This window comes from Pinus tabuliformis, chromosome 9 (assembly GCF_031772625.1).
Source record: "Pinus tabuliformis cultivar Carrire ecotype Pingquan chromosome 9, CPIR1, whole genome shotgun sequence".
Lineage (NCBI taxonomy): Eukaryota > Viridiplantae > Streptophyta > Pinopsida > Pinales > Pinaceae > Pinus > Pinus tabuliformis.
In genome coordinates, this window is record NC_142307.1 from 1,405,627,665 (window position 1) to 1,405,643,278 (window position 15,614).

Genomic DNA, 15,614 nt, shown 5'->3' on the forward strand with positions numbered 1-15,614 from the left:
TGTGGCATTGTGTGTCCCATTGTATGGTAAGGAGTGAATCCCCAAAAATGTTGATGGAGGTTAGTCCAAGGTTGATAATGAGAAGGGTAGTATTTTAAGGGTCAACAGTTTTGAAAAATTATTCGATCCTTGACCCAAATTCATTGTAATCTTGTAGTAGTGGAGATCATTTAGATATAGAGTTGCCCCTCCACTACAGTTCCATGCTTCAACTTGTGATGCACTGATTCATGGGATCAACACTGATTCAGGGGATCAATAAAGTGCTTAAAATTAAAAGTGTTCAAAAGTGCTTGAAACTGATGCTAAAGCATATAGCTCATTGACCTGAATCCAACACAACTTGGATCGCTCAAAACTGATATCGTATGCTCCCGATATCGCGTTCTAATCGTCTTCCCAAACAGGGAAATCAATTTGCAGGTTGGATGCAAGACTGTTGACTGGGAAGTCTATACGCTCACTGGGTAGGGTGACTGGGAAAGTTGATTGTACCTCATGGGCTAATGGCAGGCTGCCAAGTGGCCTCATGTGATTGGTTCATTTTGGGTGCATTTGATTGGTGGATGGAGTTTTGAAATGGACCAATGGTGGGATGCCACATGGCCCAGTCATGGGCTGCCATGTGGCACCCCAAGGGTCAACAAAATTTGGCAAGGGTCAAATTGCCATCGACCAAATTCGAATGCAGGACCTCAAGGCTTGCAACACACGGCCTTACCGCCAGACCACATGTTTTACTTATTAATACATAGCGACAAATGTTTATTTGAAGTTTATGTGTTTAAGATTTGGGGGAAGGGGTCGGGGCTAAGCCCTGGCCCCCAATCACCTTACCACCCACGACACTGCAAGCAAATGGGAGTTGAGGGCTCCGGCTTAGCCCCGACCCAAGGTTCTGGCACCCACAGGTATTACCCATCGTACCGTAACAATGTATTGGAGCGCCAGCAATTGTGGGGGCTAGAGTTTAAGCCCAGCCCACGGTCTCAACACTACCATGTAACCATAGCGAGTCACAGCAGAGCATTTGGTGGTTGGCCGCGAAAGAATGGGGACCAACCCCGGGTTATATGTGCGCCCACATAACCTTGATGTAGGGCTCTGCAAAGGGCGCAAAGGTTAGGCCCTAGCCCAGGCCATATGGCCTTTCATGTGACCCGGCGCAGTAAAGAATAAGGACTCTGACGGTTAGGGCAGGTCGTTGGCTCGGCCCTCGACTCTGTGGGGCACCAAATGACCATGACCTCAAACCTTAAGGTGCTAACCTGACGAAGGCGGGCATTGGCCCTGACCCTCGACCGCATGGCCCATGTGGCCCAAGTTTTCTACCTATAGACCTTATTGGGCATTTAAATGGAGCAACAAAATGCACCCTAACTTATGAGAATCTCACCAACACCGAGCAAAATTGGCACTTAGCGCACCCTGGAAATGCAGAATTCGTAGAACAATTAGCAGTACAATCCAATTGGTAGAGCAGTTAGCAGAAAAAACTTCTAAAGAGCATAACTTCTTCAGTTTTTGGCCAAATTGAGCCCAACAAGAGCCCAGTTGGGGGTTTTTTTTTACTGTTCTGGAGCCATTACAGACTTAATTTTTACATTTTGAGCACTATAAATCCATATAAACACAAATTTTAGCACTTAATGAAAGAGGCCCAACATTGGAAGATGGACCAGGAGATGTAGCCTAGGAGAGGGGTGAACTCCTTATCATTTTTGTTGTAATGTGTTTCTGATATGGTATATTTTTCTCTGTTTTATGTTGTTAACTAAGTTTTTAAAACCATAATTTTAAGTGCTTTTTCAAAGTGATCCATTGCCTAAAAGACTTAAAAGTTTACTTGCAATTTTTTCCATCACCTTCAAGTTTGCATTACAGATCATGCACCGTTGAAGAAAGCCCAGGGTAAACTTTCATCTATATTTAGCTCTCTTCTAAGCATGTGCCTGTGGGTGATAGACTATTTTGGAATAGATGTCAAGAGAGCGAGTGATCTCGTAGTACTAATCTCTGGTTGGAGATATTTGTCCTGAAAAGTAGCCTGATTCTAGGCCAACCATATACCCCAACATCCAAGTAGGGGGAGACATAATTTATCTCGAGTGTTCGAGTTTTGTGACCAAAGTAGCCAGGTCTCCTTGATGGTATCACCAGTCGACCAGTCGTATTGGGACCCAAGAGAACTGGTAAAAATCGACCAAACAACTTTGTTGTAGTTGCAATGTTTAAAAAGATGAAGGATATTCTCACCCTGTTCTCTGCATAATAGACAAAAACCAGGTCCAATCCTAGATCTGTGTTGTAGGATGTCCCAAGTAGGAGCTTTGTAAGATGAACATTACTTAAGGGAGTTCTATCATCATTAGTTCAAGTGATGCAAAGGTTTATTTAGATAGTTGATATAAGGGGATAGTAGATAGTTGATACAAGGGAATGGTATAGTGACCAAAATTGTAGTACATTTCCCATGAATATCATCGTTTACTATGACAGAAAGTAATGTAATGTGTTTGGGAAAGGAGTATGAAGAAGCAATGAAGTGTTTCTCCAATTTTGCAATGTGTTGGATTTTTTTGGAAATTTATTTTAGTAAGGAGTAATGGCCCTATCTTTCCCAATTTATTTATATCATTTAGGTTGTAGCCTCTATGGAAATATGTTTAAATTATGTATACCAATCTCAAATTTCAGTTACAATATAACATAGCTCTACTATATAGGTTTATATACGGAGTCACAAAACTTCTCATAGAAATAAAAGACATATTTTGATAATCCTAAGGTAAGATCTACTTTGGACAACCTAACGTTGGTGATTTGTAATTTGTTTGTGATATAAATGGATACTAAAAAAAAACATGTAATCATATTTTATCTTCAAGGAATCTCGTAGGAAAACCCAAGGGGTGTTTCCCCATATTTTTGGATGGAATCCCTAGTAAATGCGTTGTCACAACTAGTATGCCTCATCCATGAAGTTTAAACTAAGCACTTGTTAGCATGAAGCTAACCAAATTTCCAACAACATTTGTGACAATTGGTCAAGCTAACCTGATTAAATGCACTTCGAATATGGAGTCACGAGATCAACTAGGGTTTCTTCTCTATGTAAACCAACATTCGACGCCACCATGGGAAAGGAAATCGTGATACTTAAGGGTGGAGGGTCACAATTCGTTGTCATCATGTCCATCTCTTACCTTGATGAAGGAAGTTGTTTGCTTCATGCTTGGATTCCAAAGATGTGACCATCCTCCTGTTGTAGATTGTTTTCGGCCTCTATTATCACATTCAAGCACAAGCCCTTAGATTATTCCTTCATATGTCTTCACAACATAGTTTTATCTAATCTAGGGTGCCCGTGGTGGGTATACCCAGATGTGTAGGAGCTTGTATTATGTTTTCTTTCGAGCACAAAATTTCGTATTTTCCCTACACGGTAGTTTTTGGGGTCCGTGGAAAAGATGTGGATTGCGCATAAACAAAATACACTCTCTCAATGGGAACCCCCTTGCCCTCTCAAATGTGGACTAGATGAACGACAGACAACTCTGAGCAAAAAAAAAAAAAGATTTTATAAAAGACATCAATGGGAAGTCTTCCCTATTTTGGACCAAGGATTCAAAATTAGTGGAATATTTGAAACATCACCTGGAGAATAGTTTGAGCATCTTTTCAATGTCTCAAAATTTGTTATTTGAGGGGAAGCTACTACAAGACTCCACCGAGATGAAGGACTATGGAATTTCAAGGAACTCTACCATTATTCTAAATTGGAGGATGTGTGGTGGAGCTCTAGATACCATAAAACCTAGTGGATCTAACTCTTTTAAGGATGCAGTGCAAGGGAAGATTGGCAAACCAACAGATAAGCTCCAACACAAGTCATAACCATATATAATATAACAAATGGATCATGCACCAACCATGAAGATAAACCTCCCAAAGGTAAACTCCCTTTTTTTTGCACTCAATTGAAGGCTATGATATGCAGATTTAATGGTTTTTGGCCTTGATCTGATGCATTACACCAGTGGGTCTTCTCTTTCTGGACCCCCAACTGTGATATCTACTTATGTTTCAAAGGTTTTTTCATTATTCAATTTGGTACCCAGAAAGATATGGAAAACGCCCTCAATGATGGGCCTTGGTTTTGGGGAAGATATGGGTTCTTTATCACCCCATGATCTAATTTTGATGCCACACATATGATGGTTTCATATATGCCGATATGGGTGAGACTCCAAACTCTCCCCTTACCCATCTAGCATCATAAGGTCCTAGATTAAATAGGAAACACTCTTGGGAAATTCAAAAAAATGGACCATGAAATAATAGAGAAATGTCGTTTTAACTTTGCTAGAATAGGTGTGGAGATAGACCTAAGCAAAGGTCTTCCTGACCATATTCAAATGAAACACAAAAACTTTCAATGGACCCAAGTTCTAGATTATGAGAATATGACTTTTGAATGTGAATTATGTTTTCAAACAAGGCATCTGCGAAACTCTTTCCCTCAAGAAAAATAAAATCCAAAAAAGAAAAAGAGGCAATCCTGTCAACCAAAAGGCTGACAAACTTCTAATCCTCACCTCTCAGAAGTCAGCGAGAAAGAAATTATGGAGAACCAACCAAACCAAGCAGAAGTGGTTGCACAGGGCCAACATGGTCCAACTACCCACATGCAGAATGACAATAAACTACAAGAAACTCAGGCACCATAACAACAAGAAAACGAGACTCTTTTATAAAACGAGATAGGGGGTAGAAAGATATCTCATTTTTCTGAGAGCTTAGACCGAGACAAAGAATCTCATATGAAGACAACAGGTTGTGAACTAGTAATGGTTCCAGTTGTCTCAAACACTAGGGGATGGTAGAAAGTGCAAAAAAAGAGAAGTTAAGTGATTATTATCACACATAACTTTCATGTTTAATCTATATTTTACTTTCAAGTTTTCTTTTTAACATATGTAGAATGTAATTTTCTTCCTTATTTCCACCATGAATAAAATTAGTAGTCTTTTCCCTTTCGAAAAATAAATAAATAATGAAGCTAACCCTTTAGACTAACTTTTACTTATAATCATGTATATAACTTATGCAGCAATAATAACTCTTTGAAATATCTTCCTTAAATATTCTTAATATATAACCTAAACCTTTTCACCGTGTGCTTTCCTTGTTTTTACTCATTAATATCTTATTTCATTATTCATGATACCCACCTCTTAAACAATTTCTTTATTATTATTTTTTTTAACCACGCTATTAATAAATTTATTTACTCCTATTGTTATCGATTTCTTTATAATAAATACTTTGTCCTTCATATTTATTTTCCTTTAGATTGCCACTCATATTCCACTTCTCTTTTAAGTTTCTTTTCTTTTATTTTTAAAATCAACATTTCTTTATTTATTTATTTTTTCATTTAAAAAAATTTAATTATACTTAAAAATTTATTTTTTTCCAATTTATTTTATTTCAAAATCTAATCAAACGATCTTTACTGAATTTCACTATCAAATTGAATAATTCAATAACCTTAAAAAAAAACCCATAATTATACCACATATTCATATATTATATAATTTTATTAAAAAAAAAATATTTTTCTTAAATTTTAAATACCATTTTTATTAAATGATATATAAATTTATTAACTAATTATAATAAAAGATTATATTAACATCGGCCTGGAGTATGCCATAAAACTGCTTCTGCTTGGCTAAGAGCTCGTCTTCCTCGGACGTAAGGAAACAGGTTAACGGCCCAAGACCCAGAGGCATCTGGCAGGAGTGAGAGCCTGCTCCCGATTACGGATCACCAGCAGGGTTATGCCAGGTGGCGTGGTTTTCCTATTTAACAGTGATGAGTCAAACCCAGCATTCGCGGATAGCAGCCAGAGATGGCTGTCCTCACTGTTGGTTTGACACCTGAGTTGATAGGTTTTACCACCTTCGGAAAAAAAAATAAATTATATTAACATCTTTTACCTACATTTTAAACTTTTATACAAATTTATCTTTTTAAAATTTTAGTACAATTATTTCATTTTAAACTTATCCTCACTTTATTACCTTTCATTTTTTCCCACGCGTTTCTTTAATAATAATAATAAGTGTATGATATTTTCCTATTATACTTTTACAATTTTTTGGGTGTTTGTTTTATCTTATGCTTTTAGTTTTCTTGAATTCATTATAGATGTCTCTTTTTTATTATGTTGTTTATTAAATATAACAGTTTAAGACTTTAACATTTTCGCATTTTATATATTATGGTTAATTTTATTCAAAATAATTAAAATGGTAAATTTGAGTGATGTAATTTGTATAATTTTTTTATTTTAATTTATTTATATATTTAAAAACATATTTTAAATAATAATATATAAACACATTTTAAATAACAAAAATTATAATATTACTCAAAATTATATTACTAAAAAAAATTCAATAATTAAATTACACTATTATATTTTTAATTTCCTTCCAATTTTATATTTTTTTATTATATAATTATATTAACTTTTTTCTAAACCATTAGTTCAGATTTCTAAAGACTCTTCTTAGATTTTTGTATTTGTTATTCCATTAATTTGATTTACATAGGAAATAAAAGGCAATAAAATAAAATTTTACAATATTATGTAATGTTTAGTAAAAATTATTAATATAGTGTATTTTCGAAATTTAAAAAAATATTAATATAATGTATTTTTAAAATTTATTGATTTAAAATTTTGATTAGTTTAAATAATATCTTTAAATGATCTTTTTAATTTTAGTAAAATAAAAATAGTATTTTATTTATGGAGACTTGGGTTAAAATCAAATAATTGGGCAAAAATATATACCTTTATAAGAGGCAAAGGAAATCAAGATTAAATCATTAATCATTTTACGTGATTCCTTGGTGATCATGAAGGCAATGCTCCCCCTTCATGGATAACAAGCTCGATAGGGTGATATTTCGAGCTACAAAAGAGATAAGTTTGATAGAAAAAATTTAATTATTATTTTTATGTGAAGCAAAGACATGATGCAAAGGCAAACCTAAAGACCAAGAAGGCCACCAAATTTCCCATAGGTGAGCTTGAAAAAAGGCGTGTGTCTTTTATGCAACATCCCCCAATATATCAAATTTATTTAGCACGTTAATTCACATTAACTACAAATGGCTCCACATCAAACATATCTAACATATCAACTCCATTGTTTCAAGATTCCAGTATCAAAGACAACGCCTACCTTCTCTCCCATGTGAGACTTAACATTAGCTCAAGTTAATGAATGCTTCAATATGAAAAAACAATTGCTTGAAGGGAATGTGAAAGGCAAGGAATAGGGAAAAAGCAGTTGGGACTTTTAAGTGACCTTTAATTGTTTGGCTTTTTAGCCAGCAATTTCCTTAGAATAAGGTGGTTTGTTTGGGATGTTGCTTAGAATAAGGTGGTTTGTTTGGGATATTGCTTATTTGATTTCAATTTCAAGAAGTGGTTTGAACTTTGCATTTTACTTTTTGGTCCTTGTGGCAATTTGGCTAGGAAGCTATTTTCTCAGTTCTACTTTTTGCAAGTTTTGTATTTTTGTGTGTTTTTCTTATGGTTTTCTTATTGTTGGGTATATCATGATGAACTTCAAGTGCGGGAAGTCTATTCTAGTTGAAAATTTTTAAGGTCACATGAAAAAAACCTTTATTATTTTTTTGGAATTAAGGCCTACATTTTGATATTGTCTTATTCAATCTAGTATGGTTTGCATATAGTTTTGTTCAATTTTTTTGAGTGTAACCATGGAACACATGGATGTTTGGGATCCAAGAAGGTTTTGAGAAGACATAAAGAATGCATTTAGTCTAGTAGGACCTTTGTATTCTTAGTGAGAACAAAAAAAATTTGAATTTCTCTGTCTCCTAACATGCATCCATAATGAATATACTAGTTCAACAAAAACAAAGAATTGGCATTGTTGAAATCAATACCCAATATATTGTGAAATCTAGTACTCAATCTTCAAAAAGATTATCTCTCCACAACCTTGAATAACAAGGGCTTGGTTAGCTTGCCTAAGCTAACTCCAATGAAGAAGAGACAGTCCAATATCTCAAGGAATCGACGGATATCGAGCAACAACACTCTCCTCATTTAAATGCCAATAAGAAAGAGGCAAATTCTTCATATCTTTCATTGTATGTGATGTCTTTTAAAGGTCAACAAAGAAGAATGGCATGAAGATATTTCCAAAAACCATCATTTCAGTTGCTATGGATTAATTTCGTTTTGTTGTTTTGATCATTGTATTGTTATTCTGTTTTGCTTTCAAGAAAGGAATCTCCCTATTGTAATAGTTAGAGGATTTACACTAAGACAACCATTCATACAAACAACTATAAATTTCCACCTGAAGATATTTCTGTAACTAATTTTCTTACCCTCCCTCTCATTATAAAAGGGAGGAAGAAACATTGAAGAAAGGTTATGAATTCTAGGAAAAAACTATATGTGCTTCTGAAGTTGTATGGATTCCAGATCTACATCTTTCTTAATATGAATGAAAATATGGTGATTCCCATTTTCGAGTATTATAGTATGTTGTTTCTCTGTTAAACTTCCATTATGTTCGCACTTCCTCTCTAATTTCAAGCAATTGTAGCTGCCAGAAATATCTCTTATATTCTTACAGATTCATTGGTGTTAACTAGTTAATACATATGCCTCTATGCAAGTATGAGATTATATCTTTAAATGTGCGCTTCCTGAAATCATAACATTCATTCTTCTTATATCCACATGTCTATATTTAACTCAGATAAGTATAGAACTCTTGATATTTCAAGCTCTATGTGATGAGTTATTATTCTCTTTCTCTTCTTTCATTATTCTGCAAAATTTGATTAAACTATAATTCCTTGATTACTCAGCTTCCACTTGTTTTTGCCTTATTCTTGTGAGTTGTATATGTGAAAGGATACCAGAAATACATGGCTTATATCCTTGGATGAAGGAACCAACCCATGTGTATATTTTTATATTTGTAACTACTATGTGTAGAAGATGCATATGATGCCTTCGGTTTCTTGAGGATCATATGAGATACATAGAATTTAGAAGTGCCCAGGCACTAGTCTTGTAAGCAATCCAAGGTTGTCCCTGGGAGAGACAACATCTTTTGGCGTCTTTGTTGGGCATCTTATTGAAGGATTTTCCCCCGGGATACGACAAATTGAACACCCTTCGTGTAGGTGAGCGAAGTCTGTTATGATTACATTCATATCACCTTGGCGACTCCACACCCCCCTCATTATCATTCATAACCCTGGCTTCTAAAAGGCCTCATACTCGCTCATATACATCCCAAAAGAAAGCCCCATTTGTATCTGATCCAAAAAAATTATTTTCCAAGAAAGTCGGGAAAGAGAAAACTCCCACGGCTTGTACTACCATCTCATCAGCGTTTGCCACCTCCACCTCTAATGCTCAGCCCACTATTGCTCACTACTCAAGACTTACTCCTAAGGCCCTGACATACCCTGCTTCTCCTCCAACCATTGTGGTCTTGACCCCAATTCCTCAAGAAAATTTTAACCCCCCTCCACAAATCCAAATGGATCTCCCGGGATTTTTGTTAAATAAGTATGCACTTCTTAATTTACCTCAGCCTTTGAGTGCAACGCCCTAGAACCACCTAAAGAAAATGCCTAGGTTCAATGGGGAAGATGATAACACTACAAAGAGTCATATTGAAGCCTTTAGTTCTTTTGTTGACATCCTAGATGTGGATTAGTTGGATGTGGCCATGAGACTTTTTGTACAAAGTTTCAAGGGATAAGCCAGAAAATGGTTCAAAGATCTACCCAATGCCTCAATCACTACCTGAGAAGAGATGGAAAACACTTTCACCCAGAAATGGGGAGAAAAGAGGGATCATGAGTACCTCCTCACTGAGTTTAATGCCCTAAGAAAAAATTCGAAGGAGGATACTTCAGAATTTATCAAAAGATTCAATAAGCAGTACAATAACCTACTTGCTGACATAAAACCTCCTCCAACTGCGACTTGTGTGGTTTTCCTGGGAGCTTTTGAGTTTGACGTTGGTTTTTCCCTGAGAGAAAGAAAGTCTCTCACTCTAGACCAACTTCAGACCGATGCTCTTGAAGTGGAAGCCAATATGGTCTCGACAGGCAAGTCAAGGGTAAAGCAAGAAACTACTAAACCCAAAAGATGGAAAGAGGAGGCATCCTCCTCTGGTCAAGATAAAGAATCATCAGACCCGAAGTGGGACGAGCTGGAGAAACTCGTCAGGAGTTTAACACAAAAGGTTGGAAAGCTTGAAATTGAGAACAAGAACCTTTCCAGACAAAATGCTCAAGTCAATAATCGAGGCTATAACCCTCAATATAGAAGGCCTCCACTGTAGCTACTTCCAAGGGAAAGAAAGGAACAACTTGATCAGATCCCCCATCCATTATACTTGGAAGATGGTCTCGATGAACAATCATCAGATACACAAGAGATGCAGGGAAATATGTATTCTGCTTTTACCGAAGAAGAATATGAGAATATGGCTCACCAAGAGGCCAACCATGATAGAGAAGAAACAACAGATGAGGAAGATAGGGATTATTATTGCAAACAGTTTGCAGATTTCATGCAAGCACAACCACAATGTAAGTATGATCTAAGATCTTCAAAGAAGAGGACGAGAGAACCATAACAACAAGGGGAAGTTGTTCCCCCTGTATTGAATAAAGGGAAGGGTAAGCTAAATCCTGACCCTTCCAAGATAAAAGTCTCCTCTAATGAGGAAATAACTAGTTCAGAGGGACATATAGAAAAAGAGACACCTATTCTGTTGAAAGCTGCCAGTGGCAAGGTAGAAGGAACAGAGCCAGGAGGTACAGAAAAAGTCCAACCTGCATTCAATCTCCAGAAGGAGCTTGAGAAGGTAAAAATTCATGTTCCCTTGACTGAGCTTCTAAAGCAGCCTATTTATAAAGCTCAGGTCTCTCAATTTATGTATCCCTCTATCTCAGCACCAACCCATGATAGTTTAAACCTCTAGGAGGAGAGGCCAATGGTCATTTTTGGGCTACATGTGGAAGAGTTGGATCCTTATACCACACCCTTTTATTTGACTTTAGTGATCCATGACCTTTTGTTGCATAATTGCATGCTGGATTCAGAAGCCTCACACAACCTCATGCCATTGTCAATAATGGAATAATTGGGCTTGGAAATCACTAGACCATACACGGATTTATACTCCTTTGACCCCAAGAGAGTTAAGTGCTTAGGCACGATAAAGGATTTGGTGGTAAACTTGGCTTAGATCTCGGTGAAAAGTGTGGTAATGGATATAGTGGTGGCTAATATACCTCCTTGTTTTGGAATGCTCTTATCTAGAGCTTGGGATTCAAAGGTAGGTGGCTCTATCAAGATGGATCTAAATCATGCCACCATTCCCACTTTTGGAGGTGAGAAAAGAAGGTTGTACAGGGAATCTCGGTTTGTGAAAACTGTGACCCCAGCTAAAGGCTCAGAGAACTCCCCAATGCATGGGAAAGATAGAGAAATCTCTTATCTGTTCCTAGAAGAGGATGAGACCTTCCTAGAGGAAACATTAATACACCTAATAGGGCAATCAGAGCACTTGCGGCCAATTGAAAATAAAATATAGAAATTATACTTCGATGGAACAAACTCAAATGATGGAAATGGAGCTGGAATAATGTTGGTATCTCCGGAGGGAAGCCTGATACCCCTCTCGTTCAAACTGGAGTTTGAAGTGACCAACAATGTGGCAGAATACGAAGCATTGATCCTTGGGATACAAACAACAAAAAAGATGAATATTGAATGCCTTACAGTCTATGGATATTCTGAACTGGTCGTAAAGCAGATCATAAATCAATGCCAGGCCAAACACCCCAGGCTGAGGACGTACCAAAATGAAGTGTGGGACTTAATCGACAATTTCTTCCTGGCCTTTAACATCCAGTTTCTGCCCAGGGAAGAAAACAGGATGGCTGACTCTCTTGTGGTAGCTGCAAGCACTTTCAGGCCCCCACAGAATCCACTCCTTAGATATGAGATAGAAGTTAGACACAAGCCTTCAATACCTGATAATGTCAAACACTGGCAGGTATTTGAAGATGACGAGCAAGTAAAAATATTCATAGAAGTCATTGGGGAGTTTTCCCACTCCACCATTGATCAAGAAGAAGAAGAAGCAAAACAAGAAGCCACTTCGTGGAAAGACAATGGCTACGAAAATAATGCAACTAAAAGGGAACACCATCCCCTGTGGACTTGTTCCACTTGAAAGATTTTTCAATAAAGATGACAATGTCCAAACAAATGGCTCCAGAGAAAGATGAGTAGGTAGAAGACTACAACATCGAATCAGAGGAGGAACCCCAGACAATCAAGTTGTTCAAAGGAATCCCCTTGCAATATAGACAAAGGTATTTAGATCTATTCAAAACTTACAAAGATGTATTTTCTTGGTCTTATGATGATTTGAAATCGTTTGATACAAATATTATTCAACATAAAATTCCTTTGAAGGGTGGGATAAAGCCATGTAAATAGAAACTCAGACAAATAAACCCACTCTTACTCCCCTCCATTGAAAAGGAGGTAAGGAAGCTATTGTAGGCCAAGATCATAGTCCCTCTAAGATACTCTGAGTGGGTAGCTAATCTGGTCCCTGTCCATAAAAAGAGCGGAGAGATAAGGCTATGTGTGGACTTCTAGAATTTAAACAGGGTGTCTCTAAAAGATAACTACCCTCTGCCCAAAATGGATAATATATTGCATAAGGTAGTAGGTGCAGCCAAAATGTCCATGATGGATGGATTTTCAGGATATAACCAAGTGGCGGTCCACCCCAAAGACCAGAGAAAGACTGCTTTCACCACCCTGTGGGGAACCTTCATGTATGCACACATGACGTTCGAGTCAATAAATGCAGGGGCCACATTTTAGAAAGCAATGGACATAGATTTCGTGGGCGAGCAAGATAAATTTGTGGCAGTCTACTTAGACGACATCATAGTCTTTTCTAAGACTAATGAAGAGCATATCCTCCATTTGAAACTCACTTTCGAGAAGTGTAGAAGGTATGGCCTCTCTATGAATTTGAAGAAATCTCAATTCGCCCTAAGTGAGGGGAAGCTTCTTGGACACAGTAGTGCAGGACTGAGTAAAGAATGATGCTGAATGAGTCAAATCTATTAGCCTTATTCCCCTACCCAGAAACAAGAAAGAAGTCCAAGCCTTTTTGGGGAGGATAATTTTTTTAAGGCGATTCATACCCAACTACGCTGAGATAGGTAAAGGTATCACAGATATGCTCAAGAAGGAGAACAAAGTTAAGTGGAGCTTCGTCCCCCATGATTCTTTCACAAGGATCAAAGAAGCTTTGTTTGAGGCCCCAGTCCTAGTCAGCTCCGATTATTCAATGCCCTTCTACATCTTTTCTTTTGCCTCTCCACATACCATTGTTGTTGTGCTGTTACAGAAAAATAAAGAAGGTTACGAGTAGCCCATTGCCTTTTTTAGCCAAGTCCTAAGGGACATTGAGCTGAAGTATGATATATTGGAGAAACAGGCTTATGCACTGGTCAAGGCACTGAAGTCATTCTGTATGTATGTACTGCAATCCGAAATCACAACGTTTGTCCCAACGACTGCAGTCAAAGACATTCTGGTGCAGGGAGACAACGAAGGAAAGAGGGGTATATGGATAGCTAAAATATAGGAATATGAGTTGGAAATCAAGCCTACCAAGCTCATCAAAGGCCAGGGGTTGGCCAAGATTTTGTCTGAATCCAACTGCCAAGCTCTAGGGATAAGCCTGATCACAGAGGAGGGCAGTCCAAAGGATGAACATAGCAAAATTAAAATGGTTGAACAAAAGATCTATGCCAAGTATGAGGGATCTCCCAGGTATAAGAACATTGTTCATTACCTCTTGTTTCTAAGATGCCCGTTGGGACTAGATAGATTAAAATACCGGAGTCTGAGATTGCAGACATAGAAATATATTATATCCAATGGACTGCTCTACTGGAAGGACACGGTGGGGGTATTACTGTTGTGTTTGGTCGAGGGAGAAACCCATGAAGTGATGGAGGATTTCCATGGGGGAGTCTGTGGAGAACACTACAGTTGGAAGGCAACGACACACAAAATCCTCAAGGCAGGATTTTACTGGCCCACGCTGTTTGGATATGTTTATTCTAAGGTCAGGTCATGCCAAAGATGCCAGTTTTTTGTTGAAAGGCAGAAGTTTGCTCCTTTCCCCCTAATTCCTGTGCATGTAGAGGAGCCCTTTAGATAGTGGGGATTGGACTTCATAGGAGAAATAAACCCACCTTCTAGCGGCCAACACAAATGGACTTTAACAACCACTGACTATTTCACCAAGTGGGGAGAGGCTATCCCAGCTAGGAATGTTATTGATTTAGTGGTGATAAAATTCATGGAGTAGAACATATTGTCCTGCTTTGGGTGTCCTTTTAAAACCATCATTGATAATGCACAAGTCTTCAAATATGCCAAGTTCACCAACTTTTGCGACAAATTCAACATCAATGTTGGACACTCCACTACATACTACCCTCAAGGGAATGTCTTGGCCAAGTCTTCTAATAAAATTATGGTGAAAGTTCTGAAGAATACCATCACTGAAAATCAAATGAACTGGGACTCTCAACTAAAGTTTCTCTGTGGGCTAACTGTGTAACACCCAAAAGATCCATTGGGAAATTTCCTTTTGAGCTAGTATATGGAAAGGTCGTCGTCTTCCCTATCCAATTAGCAATGCCAGTAGCTAAGTTGTTGTAAGAAGCTAAGGAAGAGCCTAGCGCCTTGACTAGAAGAATAAATCAACTAGTGGAGCTTCATGAGAACAGAGAGTAGGTGGAGACCAAACTATTAAAATACTAGCAAAGGATGAAATCTTTGTTTGACAAGAAGGCTAAGGAAAAACCTCTTCAACAAGGAGATTTAGTTCTCAGGTGGGATGTTAGACGAGAAGACAAAGGAAAACATGGGAAGTTTGATATGCTATGGTTCGACCCTTTCAAGATTGCAGAAGAAAGGGGAAACAACACTTATGTGCTTGAAAACATGGATGGTGAACTATTGTAACTGCCCACAATGGTCAGTTTCTAAAATTTTATTTTCAAAATTAGAGATATCTGTCTCTTGTGCATTGTAAATATCCGATGTGTATGTTGAAATTGTTATTCGAATTTTTCAGTTTATTTTCAAAAAAGTCCTTTTCATAGAATTATATTTTGTTTAAGAATAAATCCATGCCCAATGGAAGGAAAGGCTACTGGTCTACAGGTCCTCAGGACCTTGCTAGCAAGGCACTGTCCCAAGTTGGAGCCAATGTTGTCACTCACAGCATTGTGGGTTTCAAATGGTCAAAGTTTCCCAAGAGAAGTGAATTTTGGAGCCCATTTCTAGGCCATAGAAGATCTCAAAGCTTAATCAGACCCTCCCCATTGCATAGTGCTTGGAAAGAGCTTTCCAACGGTATATGGAAGTCCAAAAATGGACTCTTGGAGTAGAAGATAAAGCATTTTGA